Raw genomic sequence first — 13,852 nt, forward strand, 5'->3', positions numbered from 1 at the left:
AAATGGGATGGTTTTACTTTTGTGAAATGCACTAGAAACTGTAGAGATGCTATGGTTGGTGTGTGCCTTAGCGTGACATTATTCAAAATCACACTTTCAATTGTAGTGATAGCATGAAAGGCTAAAGCTTGCCTTTGCTGAACAAAACTCCAGATACCAACCAGTGAAAAGTACAAGTAAAACAGAATTAAGATTGCATAAGGAAACATCTATTTAAATAAAATAAACAGAATTTAGACCGGTGTTTCTGATACTTGCAAATTCCCAATTCAGAGGTGCCAAAGGCTAGGAAAAAGCTACCTCTACCAGCCTGTAATATGATTTATTTACCATGAGTAAAACAACTACTCCAGTTGCTCCAACCTCTCTCCAAAGATGGTAATATTGCTTTTTACTGTGTGTAGATAGTTCACATTTTCATTATTCAGAGTTTTATTAGGACAAGAAAACCCTTTGCTTCTTTGATGAATTTTAAAAAAAATTACAAGCAGAGCATTTGCCTTTTGTCTGTGTGTTGTGAACACTATTGCCCACAGACACTGCCAGAGAGGTGAAGAGTGAAGCAGACATCAAAAGTTATTATATCCTTTGGTAGATTCCAAGTGTATTGTGGTAGGTCTAAGTGGAATTGTGATCCAAAAGACCAACATATATTTTTTTATTGTATAGGAAACACCAAATGTTTTTGGTGAGAATTTGGCTCCAGGACCAATTAGTCTGAAAGTCTCATGAGCAATTAATTGGTTTATACTAGGAAAGATGAGTACTAGAGTGGATTAAAATTGTCTGCAGAAAAAGTTACATGGATTTACCAAAGGAGAGGATGTATGGCATAAGCTGATTTTGATAAGTGTGTTGCAGAGCAAGCTGACAAGCAGTGGATGTAATTTATTTAGACTGAAAGATTTACTGTTTGGAGAAGACTTGCTTTGTACAAGAAAAACAGTCAGATGCTGCTCATCAGGATTCAATAAAATAGTTTGGTAGGTGGAAGATAGATGAGGAAGTTATTGGTGATTTTTCACATCATGAGGTAATTGCAATGGGGTCTATGTTTTAGAAATTAGGGTTGAGTAGCTCTCTTTTGGTGATTTTAAAGGAGTATCAGTGAAAATTTGGCAGTTACAATAAAGTGAAAGGTTATTCTACCACCAGAAGGAGATGAAGATTGTATTTAAGATGGAGCAAGAGTTTTAAGTGGCTTTGACCATTTATTATACTCTAATGCTGGAAGCATGATGAGGATTGATGTTTTCAGTGACCAGTGCTAATCACAAATCAGGAAAAGGAACTGATTTTTGTAGGAATCAAGGGAAGTTAGCAGTCAAGCCTTGAAAGACCGGTGACAAGGCACACCTGTAGACAAGCTGGAGGGGTGGGAGTGTGTTTTTTTGTCCTGCAGTGCTATTTGGATATTGTGTGTTATAGTCAGGTCTAGATTCTCTTTTAATCATTCAGTTACCTGACCCAAGGACTCTGGCCCTTGTCTGTGAGGGGCTCTGGAGGTTATCTGTAAAGACGTGTGTTTTTCTCCCACATCCATTATTTTTATAAACAGCTTTTACCATACTTCATTAATAGTAATCACCTGTGCAGTCTTTGCAATCGGAGACATAGCTGAGAGCTCTTCATCTGTACACATGAAAGAACTTGCATTCTGTTGATTTGCATCTTGAGTTTCTCCAATATTGGAATGTGCAGTAGGTGACTTTAAATGACTTTCTTGTTGTTTCCATCCCATTTGGGAAAAAAATAGTAATCTCAGAAAAATACCCTCTAAACAATATCATTAAAGGTAAGTAAACTAATAACACATAGATTTTAGTGTTTGCTGGTTTGTGTCACTGTCTGGTAATACAATGAATAATTCATATCAAACTAGTAGAATGTAACATTTACATAAAATAATACTTTGCAAATTTATGGTAAGTACTAATTACTTGCCTTATTTGCCATGACTATGATATTAAATATTCATAAAAATGTGATTATTTCTTTGATTTGGCAGGCATTTAGATTTCTCTACAGCTTTTCACACTGCTAATTTTAATCCAGTAAATTATCTGGAAGAAAACAGTATGCAGCCGAAAAACTGTTCAAAATTCACTCCAACATTGAGCACATTATGGACGTAATGATCCATTACAACCAAACTTCAAGAAGATCTCGCAAGAAAACTGAGAATTAAACAAAGAAATATGGAGACTATCATTATTATTTATCAGATATATTTATTAATAGTTTAGAATTTTATATACATCAAGAAACTTTCAAATAATTGGACACACTTTTATATATTTTATTTTTGTGAAGTTTTTTTTTCATTCTTCCTGTGTTAAATCTGTTGTTCCTGTTTACTTTTTTGGTGTATTTACATTTTAACTCATTTGAGGGACTGAATTCTGTCTTTTGAATGCAACAGACATATACTTATTTTTTACTGTCACTTAGAAAACAATATCCAGTATTAATGTCCCTTTTCACTTAGGTGTCTGTATGATCATGTGTGTATGTCTCTGTGTGTGTGTACGTATACATTGGTTCCAAGGCTTCAAAACTGCTTGTATAATTGAATCTTCATATCTGTCTGTGAATGTTTAGTACTTGCTCTTGTCTCTCTAGCTGTGTAATGTGTATACCTCGAAATCTACAATGTTTTAACTAATAAGAATAAAACCTCTAAGGCTCCATATGGCATGTATATTATATATGTGACCCAAACTGGAAAGAAGTAAAAGGAATCAGAAATGCTGGTCCTTAGACCCTCAGGGTTAGATTATTTCCCTGCACTATTTACATCCTTTTCTGTGGTTTCTAGCAGCAGAGGAATAAACAGTCAACTCAAATGAAGTAATACAATCAAAGACAATCATCAGAAAGTGGCAGGAGCAAAAAAAAAAACAAAACAAAACCCAAAACAAGAAACTTGAATGCATGAAGATTTCTATAACAGAATAGAAAATGATTTATGCAGTATGTACAATATGTAATGGTAGCTGTAAAATTATCTTTGTAACTTTTATAATCATCGAAGCCTGTCCTTGTTTCCTGGTGGTTTTTTTGTTTTTGTTTTTTGTTTTAGAGATTTTGTACTAAATAAGGCGTTTTGTCAGCACGCCTAATCTCAGCTACCTGTACTCTCAGCCACTCAGTGTCTTCCTAGCCAGGGATAGCCCTAAGGAGGGCTATCAGGAAGAGTGCATCCATCCCTGAACACCTGCTCAATTAAAACTTTGCTACTCATCAAGCTTCACTTAAATATGTGTGAAACTTTCAAAGATACACAAATGTTTTAAACCCTTTGATTAAAAGTTAAACTGATGACTGATAACTTGCAAACAGCACCACTAACCATATGTAAAAATACAGAGTTCCTGTATCACTGCTTAAAATAAACATTTGGAAAAGGTTTTGAAATATCAATCTGCTTCTTTGCTGTACAAATAAGGAATGTGAAATGAAATGTAGCTCTGTTAAGTCTAAACAAAAGAAAACAAATTTTGTCTTTGGTCTTAAATATCTCAGTCCTGTGTAAGACTTGCAGGATTTCAGCAAGCCACACGGGTTACTGGAGCAAGATTTGGGTTCCAGACCTGCTTCTGATGTCATATCCTGCTCAGTAATGCCCTGAGCATAGGATATGTCACTTGAGCACTTTGGCATTGAAACCCCCTGGGGCATATTCCCCCATGGCAGAAGGTGGGGCAGAGCTGGGGCATGTGGTATTTTCCCTGAACTGACATAAAAGTCCCACAGGAAAATCCATTGCTCCTAATTCCAGCTGTACCAGGGCCATGGCTTGGTAATTCTCCCCAGAACAGCTCTCTGCTCTATTCCTACGGCTTCATGCTGCCCCTTTCTCTACAAGAGGAATTTAAAGGGCAGAAGCTTCTGATGAAACTTCTGCCTAGCAGACCACTTGAGAACAGAGGGGTGTTGTGTAAAGATGATTTTACTTCCTAGCTAAATCAGTCAGATATTAAATAGTTAAAATGAACCTAAAAAAAAAAAAGAGAAAAGAAAAAGATACATTTTGAAAACCCAGCGTTGTGGTGTCCAGGAGGAGACGGGGAATGTACACCTCAAGTGACACATTCTGTATTTATTCTGCTGCTGGTTTAGTCAGCCCAGGGTCCTATGTGCACATCTGACTGGAGTTCTTGACCTTAAATAAGTGTGAGACACAGTAGACCTAATTTCCTTGTGTTGAAGGAAATATCCTTCTGAAAGCTTGGTGGTTTCAAATATACAAAGTCAGACAGTTTTTATATATACAAATGCTATCACCTTGTCACCTGTGAATTCACCATGTAATTAAACTTCTTCTGAAGCTGTACACTTACTGACATGTCTTTTGTCAATGAAATTAAATCCTTTGTTTTTACATCTTTTGACAATGTGAACTGGGGGCAAGTGAAGCAGAGTCTTAAAATCTCCCATGCATCTCTAATGGAGTGTCTTCTTGTTGCTTTGTACTAGTCTCAGGGATAAAAAAAAGAGTTCACTGAAAAAAACCCACATTTCCCTTGTGTCAAAATGAGAAACTATTGATTTGTATTTGTATTCTCCAAGAAAAATCGCTGGTCTCTTCAAATGGGAAAAAACTTTTGTCTTGCAGTCCTGTGAGCTGTGTAAAAGAGGCCGCATGCTCAAAGTCAAAGGGAAGCCAGAGGAAAATGGCACGCAGGAGGTCAAAGCAGTTCACATGGCTCATCGACAGCTGTTTGCACCATATGACAGATCTAAAGGCAACTTCAGAGCTGTCTGTACAATATGTGGAGCTTACCAGAGATATAGAAGCGGCTGCTTTAATGTCATTTCCCATAAAAAAAGTTGGTAAATTTGGCACTGTGTTTCATGGACCGCAGTACCAATGACAGCCTTAATTGATGATATTGACTAACCTGATTTCTGTCTATTACAAGGTGCCCCACTTTGTGAATGGGGCTGTAGACATTTTCCACTTTCCTCAGGAAAGCCTTTGACATAATTTCCCACAGTATTCTCTGGGAGGAACTGGCTGGCCATGGCTTGGATGAGTGCATTGTTCTCTGCATAAGAAACTTGCTGCGTGGCCAGGCCAGAGAGTGGTGGCAAATGGGGTTATAGCCAGTTGCTGGCCAGTGATAGATGGTGTTTTCCAGGGCTCAGCAATGGGGCCAGTCCTGTTTAGAATCTTTATCTATAATCTGGATAAGGGGATCGAGGGCACACTCACTTTGTAGTCAGCACAAAGCTGGTCAAGAGTAATGATCTGCTGGAGGACAGGAAGGCTCTACAAAAGGATCTGGACAAGCTGGATCCATTCATTGGCCAAGGCCAGCAGTATGAGCTTCAATGAGGCCTAGTGCCGGGTCCTGCACTCTGGTGTCAACAGCCCATGAGGGCTTGGGGCAGAGTGGCTGTAAAACTTCTTGGTGGAAAGGACTTGGGAGTGCTGGTTGACAACTGGGTAAATGTGAGCCATCAATGTGCCCAGGTGACCAAGAAACCCAGTGGCATCCTGGCTTGTATGAAGAATAGTGTGGCTAGCAGGACCAGGGCAGTGATTTTCTCCCTGTACTCAGCACTGGTGAGGCTGCACCTGAATCCTGTGTTCGGTTCTGGGCCCTCACTGCAAGAATGACATTGAGATGCTGGAGTGAATCTAGAGAAAGGCAACAGAGCTGGTGAAGTGTCTGGAGCACAAATCTCATGAGGAGCAGCTGAGGGGATTGGGATTGTTTAGCCTGAAGAAGACTTGGTGGGAGACCTTATTTCCCTCTACAACTGCCTGAAAGGAGATTGTAGTAAGGTGGGGTTCTCATGTCACAGCTAACAAGTGATAGAACAAGAGGAAATGGCCTCAAGTTTAGAGGAGAGCTTTAGACTGGATATTAGGAAAAATTTCTTCACAGAAAGGGTGTCAATCATTGGAACAGGCTGCCCAGAGAAGTCATTGAGTCACCATCCCTGAAGTTATTTCAAAGAAGCGTAGGTGTGGCACACTGGGACATGGTTAAGGGGTAGACTTGGTTGGCAGTGTTAGGTTAACAGTAGGACTCAGTGATCTACAAGGTCTTCCTCAGCCTTTTATATGATTTTATGATTAATATTAACAAAAAAAACAAGGAAGAGTTGGAACTGGACTTAATTTTTAATATGTTGTCTGGGAGTACAACTCCTGGCTGCTCATCACTAAGTCTGTATCTTAGCCAGTTTTGTTTTATTTTTCTTATATTGGAAACACAGGAATTAAAAAGAAATTTCACATGTGGATAAAAAGAAAATTCACATCACCTGCATTTCTCTAAAGGTCACTTGGGTTCAGCTGGCTGGAGTTTTGCAAGAAGCAGGTCTGATTGCATCCTACTGTTAGCTGATAAATGTGAGAGAAGGTAGATTAAAAAAACCCCAAAGTTATGTCCATTAACCACTAAGTGTGGGTTGTAGGTATCACAATATAACAAAACTATTAAAATATTTTCACTTGATGTAATTCTATCAAATTAGTAGGCAGCTGTTTTTCATAAATACTTAGGAGAACTTTGAGAACTTTTCTGTTTCTAATTAATTCTATCCAGTCATGCCTAAAGGTCATTCTGCTAGGGTATAAAGGTATAAGGTATAAAGTTGCTTTTCATTGCCAAAATGGAACCATTAATCCCTGATCCTGGAAGCATTTTTAACACAATGTTTAGTGATTCAAATAACATCACCATTATTTTCAGAACCACCCAAGTTCATCAGATTTCCTTAGCATGGTGTCTTGTTAGTACCTAAGATCCTGATCTGCAAAACTCCCTTGTCTCGTTCTGGAGGCTGCTACTTTTATGCATGGTTTGTGAGGTAGATAGCTCTACAATTCTTAAGATGAAATGCTCTGTATAAATAGTTAATTTGTTTTAACGTGCATTACCACTACATCTCAAGACACATACCAGAGCCCATCTTGTGCTGTCCTGCTGGAAAGACAATCTGCCACAAGTCTGGACTTTAAGGGATCATTTTGAGAAGTGTTGGAATTGCTATATGCAGAAATAGATGTGTTGCAGACTTCAATCACTGTAGGAAACCTGCTAGAAAATGTGGCTGCTCAGTTAATGAATCTGGAGAGTCAGATGGGAATAGTGAAAGAAGGTTGGAATGCATAAAAACTGAATTTTCACCTGAGAAGCTCAGTGTGACATTTTCCAATCTTCATGAAACATTTTTTAAATGTCTTACTCTTAAGTTTTGCCCCTATCTCTTCTATAGAAGTATCTTCTTCATCTGGAGAGACAAGGTAAAATCAAGGGAATATAGCACTAGTTCTTTCTTGACAATGGTTTTAGAAGTAAGGATAAAGGTTGCAGGAACTTCTGTAGCAGAAATAATTATTATATTGACTCTACATTGCAGGGTCATTATCATTCAAAGAAACATCTTTCAAAACTGCAGTGAGCACCTATGTCTATGTTGACCAGAACTGTCCTTACTATAGAATCTCTCTTTTACTCATGGGATGAGCATCTGATAAGATGGAGATGGGACTTGCCAGCTTCAACAACCAGGCCCAGCAAATACAGACAATTTTCTCTGTGCCCTGAAGTTTTCTGCTGGTGAAAATCCTCTGCAGCTAAAGAGTGGTTGAACTCACCTTGAGGGGTTGTGCTGGTAGTCTATGGCTTTAAGAAATGCAACAGTAGTTATTCTTGCACCACTCACATGGAATTCATCTAAAGAGAAGCATGGAGCAGTGTTTTCAGAGACAGAAGAATTATGTCTTACTGTAATTTCTGGTATTGCTTAGTAGAAGATGTATTGCTGAGAGAGATTTCTGCCATATTAAATACATTTTAAAAGACAATTATCTGAGAGGGACTTAAAAAAGTATATATTTGATGCTCTTTATGATGAAAACCAGGACATTGGTGCAAAGGTGTGAATCAGAGTATTTGTCCAAATGGATTCCTTTAAGAGCAATAAATATGAAGAGCATAGATTATGGGTCAATAAGATGAATGTTCTTCTATTTGTGCATCTAACATCTAAACACAGTGGAAATTGATTATGAGCATATTTATTTATAAATCACAATTACAATTACAATTGTAATTCAGTTTATTTAAACAACAGCCTATAGATAAGAAAAGCCTTTTTTGCCTGAGAGAAAATGATACAGAAACATCAGTTAACATGTAGGTGAATACAATCTTAGAGGTCACTTGTATCAGTATGATCAAATTAGATCCCCCAGAATACTGAAATTAAGAATATTATGTTAGTGATAAACAAAAGATTAAATATGTTGCATGAGGGGACACAATCCCATGTATTGAAAAAGGCAAAAGAGAGTGGAACGTTGTACGTATAAATGAAGATTCTTTCTGACCTTATTTTGGTACCTCTGCAAAGCATAAGGTTGCATTAGGAAATACTGCACAGTAATTGCAATTGATATTCTTTTCTAGTTTCTGCTAGAAGCAGCTCTGATATACTCAGTTTCCTTTTTTTCCCTGGATTTCCTAAGTTATATGAAAAAGATATTTATACTGTAAGCCATTTGAATGACTGGAGGACTCTGATGATAAAGACATAGAGTGCATACTCTGCTGCGGAGGTCTTTATACCGCAGAATTGATGGCTGATTACAAAGCAGCCTGAAGATCTAATTACAATTGGCAACCAGGAGATGAGGGAAGACTGCAGACAATTTTCCTCTATTTTTATACACAGTCCTTGTGGCATTCACATTGCTTTCAATAAGTGTGCTTCTGGCAAAAACTGTCAATGATGGTAATCGTCTGGATGACTGGCTTTGGAGAGGCTGCAAGCCTGACCTTTGCTACTGCAATCATCGCCGTCATCAGCGTGGGGATGCACGCCGCCCCAAAGCCAGAACAAGTGCTGTAACTAGACAGTAATTGCAGATTGTTAATGATGATGCTATTGATGATGCTTTTTTTCTTGGTTTTGTTTTGTTTTTTTTTTTTTTTAATTGAAAAGACATTATTTTGGGCTAAAGTCTACGGTGGTGAATGATTAACACTAAAGCGAGGAGGAAATGGGTGGAAGTAAGGAAGCCAAACATTTAATTGTATTATTCTGCTATATCTACCTCATCTCCTACATAATCAAAGTAGGTAACACCCTTCTGTTTGAAAAGGTGGGCATGGAATTCAAAGTTTGATTTAAAATTAGTTAAAATCCCAGAGATAAACTGTGCTCTTAAACCTATTTCACTATCCAGTGAGTACTATGAGTACTAGACATGGGTACTCAGTGGTCTAATTATTACAGCTCACCAGTGATGGATATCACAGATGCTGTATGGGGCTGAAATACCAGTTTAGGTACTTGCAAATGTTCTCTGTGTAGCTGGAATGAGATCACAAACCAAGGATATACAGGATTCTCTAGAAATTCTGAGGTCTGGAATTCTCTGCCAAAGTTGTAATAATCTCACATTGAGTACTTAATTTTCCTGATGATCATAAGGCATTATATCCTATCTCATGTTTTCAATCTGTAGGAAAGTTTAAAATTTACATAATGGACTTTATCCTCTGGATAAATATAACTAAACATCATGAAAGTTAGTGTAAGACTAACACTTCTGTGGCTCCTTAGTGCTCTTGTTCTTTCTGAAAATTTGAAAACACAAAGAAAAAATGGGTTGTACTGTTCAGCACTTGTCTGGAGGAATTTCACAACTGCTGGACCTGAATACTGAACAAAATGGTTTACAGAAACCAAAAATTCCCATGGAAACAGAAATTTTGGGTCTTGAGTGAAGAAGAATTGTTCTCCATGGTAGAAAAATGGCTGGCTGGAAGATTTATCTGGCTCATGGGAGTTCCTTTCCCTCTGTTCTGAATGCAAAAATGTTTGCTGAGCTTCATACCCAAATGTCAGGGCAGGGTGTTTGACTTCCTGCTTCTAGCTTTTGATTTGTCTGCCTGATCTTGGATGAATTAGCACTAAGCCAAACACATGCACATTTTTCTGTTGCACTGTACCATGGGTATAGACACCAAACACAAGCAGTGTCAACTCTATAGACTTGTCTGTGACAAAGTGTGTGGCAATTGCTCATGCACATATCCTTAAAGAGATCTCCTAAAAAATAAATCAAAAATAATTCAATAGGTTTCTTCCAAAAATTGCACTGAAGACCAATGGGATGTAATAGGAAATTAAATTTCTGCTATAAAGTGATATTAATTAAAATCAAATTGTTAATGTTGTTAAAAGAGCAGCCAGTATATTCTAGCTGAAGGGGAGACTTGGTTCCAACCAAGTTTCTTGAAGTTTGGGATATTCTTCAGAAACTTGCAGCTACATTTCTGCTCTCACTAATGGCAAGATGAAGTGAGTAGAGCCACGAATACAGCTGAAAGTGGTAACCTGTGGAGAAATGTGCCTCTGCAGTGCTCATGATTTAATTTAGCTCTGAGATTTTGTGATCTTTTACAAGGGAAAGGCTTTATCATCTAGCTGTGTTTCAGCAGCCCTTAAAAAAAAGTTGATCTAATTTCTTTTCTGTGAGCCTAACTCCCCTCTGTGTGAAAAATGCTGATAAAATGATGATGACTTTGCTGGTGAGACCTGGAAGCCCAAAGATCCTGGTGGACATGATGAAGGGGATGCAAACACTTTTCCTGGAGCCTCTGTGTCACTCATATTGTACATCTTATGAGAAATAAAGTACTATCATAAATGCAGTGTCTTTCAAGAGCAGTAAATTTACATTAAAATAATCAGGCCAAATTAGTTTCTCCTTTAACTCTGTTTCTCTATTCAGCTGGCACCAAATTTGTGTTTTCTCCAATTTCTTTAGATCTTGAATCTTCATGATGAATTTCAATTATATCAATAGCACAATATAGCACAAATGAATATTTTGGTCTCAACACAAGTTGGTGATGTTCAGCAACACAGGAGGATGACTGCTCCTCCTCTGTTATTTAAGGGCCTTGTGGGCCTATCAAGATTGTTCCTAGAAAAGTCCTTATGTGTTAGGTAATCTACTGAAATGAAATCAAAGGTGTGTGTTCATATATATCCATAGTCAGTCTCTTGGCAGGTCTGTGCAGCTAAGCCTGAGATGGGAGGTCATTGCATGGAAGGTAAGAATAGGAAGAGAGATGGCTATTGCCTTGTACACCTTGTACATATATTCATGCTAATGACTTCTTGCTAAGTCACACACAGCCTGATTTCCTACAGAAAACAATGACACATGGTGAACATTCTTCCCCAGCAAAAACTGCATGCTCAGGATTAGAGCTTAACTTCACCTTTTAAACTGACATAGCACTTTCCTCTCCTCTGTGGAAAAGGTTTCATTACAGCAGCACTTAATGGTGCTGAGACATCTTTAGCCAGCAGTTCCCAAAGCCCTTTCCAGATGTAAGACAGGGGTAAGTGGAAGTCAGAAAATACTATGCTGAGGACGTTCTTAAAAGCCTAGGCTTGCACTTGTCACATACCAGAGCCAAAAATTCAGCACTCATATACTGTTCTTACTGCAGAAAACGTAAATTACTGCAGAACACCTCTTTAAATGATGGTTGGTAAATACTTTCTGTTGGGGCCACAACTCAAAATGGAATAAGACCCCATAAAATATTCCATAAACATCCTGTGTTAATGAGGCCTTAAAACCTGTGAGTACAGGAGAAGAGCAAGGTACTGCACTAAGTTAGACCATTGATTAAATTAAGCCATGAAATTACTGCCTATTATGAAACATGCATGCTTGTTCTACTGTTATGTCCTTTCCTCTCTTCCTCTGTGTTTGTGCATTACATCTGTATGTTGTCTGGTCATATACCTGGCTTGTAAAATCTCTGTGGAGGAATCTGTCTTTATTACGGCGTGTGAGCAGCCCCAGATATAGCGACAGTTCTTGACAGGCATCTCCTTTGCTCCAAGGTGATCAATAATGTACCTCTCTGAAATGACCCTACCACCACCATAAAGCTCTCCTGCCCTTCTCACTCACATGCTAAACTGCATTTTCTCTCAGAAGCTGCTCACTCATCTTGCCCCAGCACCTTTGAACCGTCCAGCTGATCATACAGGAATCCTCCTGTTGTTTTGCCAGTTGTAGCCCTGCCAGGGCTAAAAAGTGACACTTCAGGAGATGGCAAATACCTCTGGCCATGCAGAGAGATGATTATGCCATGCTGTACATAGGAAATACTTATTTTATGGGGTGCCAGTGCTATTTCAGAGACATTGAAATAGTAATAAGGTAATTTTTTGTTTGTTTTTCAGAAGAGCGTGTTTGTATGAGCACATAGCAGAGATATAAAATATATAGCCAGGTCTTTCCTGCAGTGTTGCCCCAAGGGGTGTTAAGAACAGAAGTGTGTTCCTCACATTTTGCTTTATGGTGAAGTTTATTCTTTGCAATGTTTTTGAGTTTTCAGCCAACACTTCAGTGCTCCCTACCTTCCTCTGGGTGTTTGGGAAGGCAGGCTCGTCACAAGCAGCTGTTCATGGTGGTGCCACCAAGGTCCTTTGCTGCATTTCCAGTGCTGGAATTCAGTGCTACCAATAATTTATGTATGTATATCTTCACAAATGTCAAAAATAAACCTTTAAAAACTGAACCTGCCCTCTGAAGGTTTAAATATTTCAAAGTAACATTTCAATGACTTTCTGTTGTACTAAATTCCTTAGCATTTGACAAAAGTGCAGGTTTAGTCAATAAGCATAAGCATTTGAAAAACAGATATCATGAGTTTTGCTGGGAATAAAGAAAAGATCTTTTTGGCAACAGAAAAAAAAAAAATTCCTAGAAAGCATTTAAGTAAAATAGAATGTTTAAACATAAAAGCCAGCAGAGGATCCCCAGCCAAACAATGTACTGCTCTGAGGGAGGACTACAATTAAAAAAAAAAAGGTGCTAAATTATTTCCCAACACAATTTGTGAATAAGTAGGAAGAGCCTATAATTTAAATGATTCAGCTCTGTCTTTTGATCATATAAATTCACAGACTTATCTGATAACTGCTTTTGAAGGTGGCTACTTTTTTAAATTTCTTTTGTCGCACATTGGGAGATTTGCAAGTGATGTAAGAAAGATGATGCAATGCTTTGGTTTCCCAGCTCTGCCAGTTTCTGCATAGAAACTTTTGCATTTTTTCATAAATGGACTTCATTTGCTTTTAAAAATATTTCCCCTGAAATGTTTAGCACGAGACTAGCTTTCACCTAAAAAGCCATATTCAAATGCCTTGTTAAGAGCTGAGTTAATCGAGCAGTGGGGACCGACAGCCAGGTCTGGTTTCATCCTGGCGTTGTGTTGTGATTTGTACACTTTGCTTTTGAGGATTTCACTTGCTTGTGGGCATTTGCCTTCCCACAGCTGATGGGGAGACCTTGTGCCCCGAGCAGCTGGTCAGAGAGGGTCAGGGAGCAGTGAGTGGTGGTGGTCACTGGGCTTGTGTGGGGTGGCAACCAGCCCACCAGAGCTGGGACACAGAGGGATGTCCTCATCAGCGTGAGCGCCTGGTCCCGTGGTCCTCACCGTGCTGTGTGGCATCATCTGGGAAGCCACCCATAAAATATCTGTCTGATTTTCTTCAATAAGCACGAGTTAGAGGTTAATAATGTGGGGATGTTTGATTCCCTGCTGTTTTAAATAATTTCATGGGGAAACTAATATGATAGGACACCAGTTAAAAAGGTTATTATCCTCATCAAACTACAGCACTTCTTTCCTATTATTTCCCACCAGTTTCTTGGTCTTACTCCTCCTTTCCTTACATGTACTGCAAATGAGTCTTTGAAAAGAGAGTTTGTGGCAGGGTGGAGGCAGAAAGCCTGATCCCCAGCTGCTGTCCAGTAACATTCCTAGGGATGTTAGTGTCCTCACCC

At 38.6% G+C, this 13,852-nt stretch overlaps 1 long non-coding RNA gene across 1 annotated transcript; it reads left to right on the plus strand.

Annotated features, from left to right (window-relative positions):
- The first annotated feature begins 1,360 nt into the window (after nt 1–1,360).
- On the plus strand, nt 1,361–3,417 carry LOC147655423 (uncharacterized). Its single transcript, XR_015279078.1, has 2 exons — nt 1,361–1,795; nt 2,009–3,417. It is a non-coding gene; the product is annotated as an uncharacterized LOC147655423 (long non-coding RNA).
- Nucleotides 3,418–13,852: the final 10,435 nt, after the last annotated feature.

This window comes from Cyanistes caeruleus, chromosome 1 (genome assembly GCF_971803275.1).
Source record: "Cyanistes caeruleus chromosome 1, bCyaCae1.hap1.1, whole genome shotgun sequence".
Taxonomy (NCBI): Eukaryota; Metazoa; Chordata; class Aves; order Passeriformes; family Paridae; genus Cyanistes; species Cyanistes caeruleus.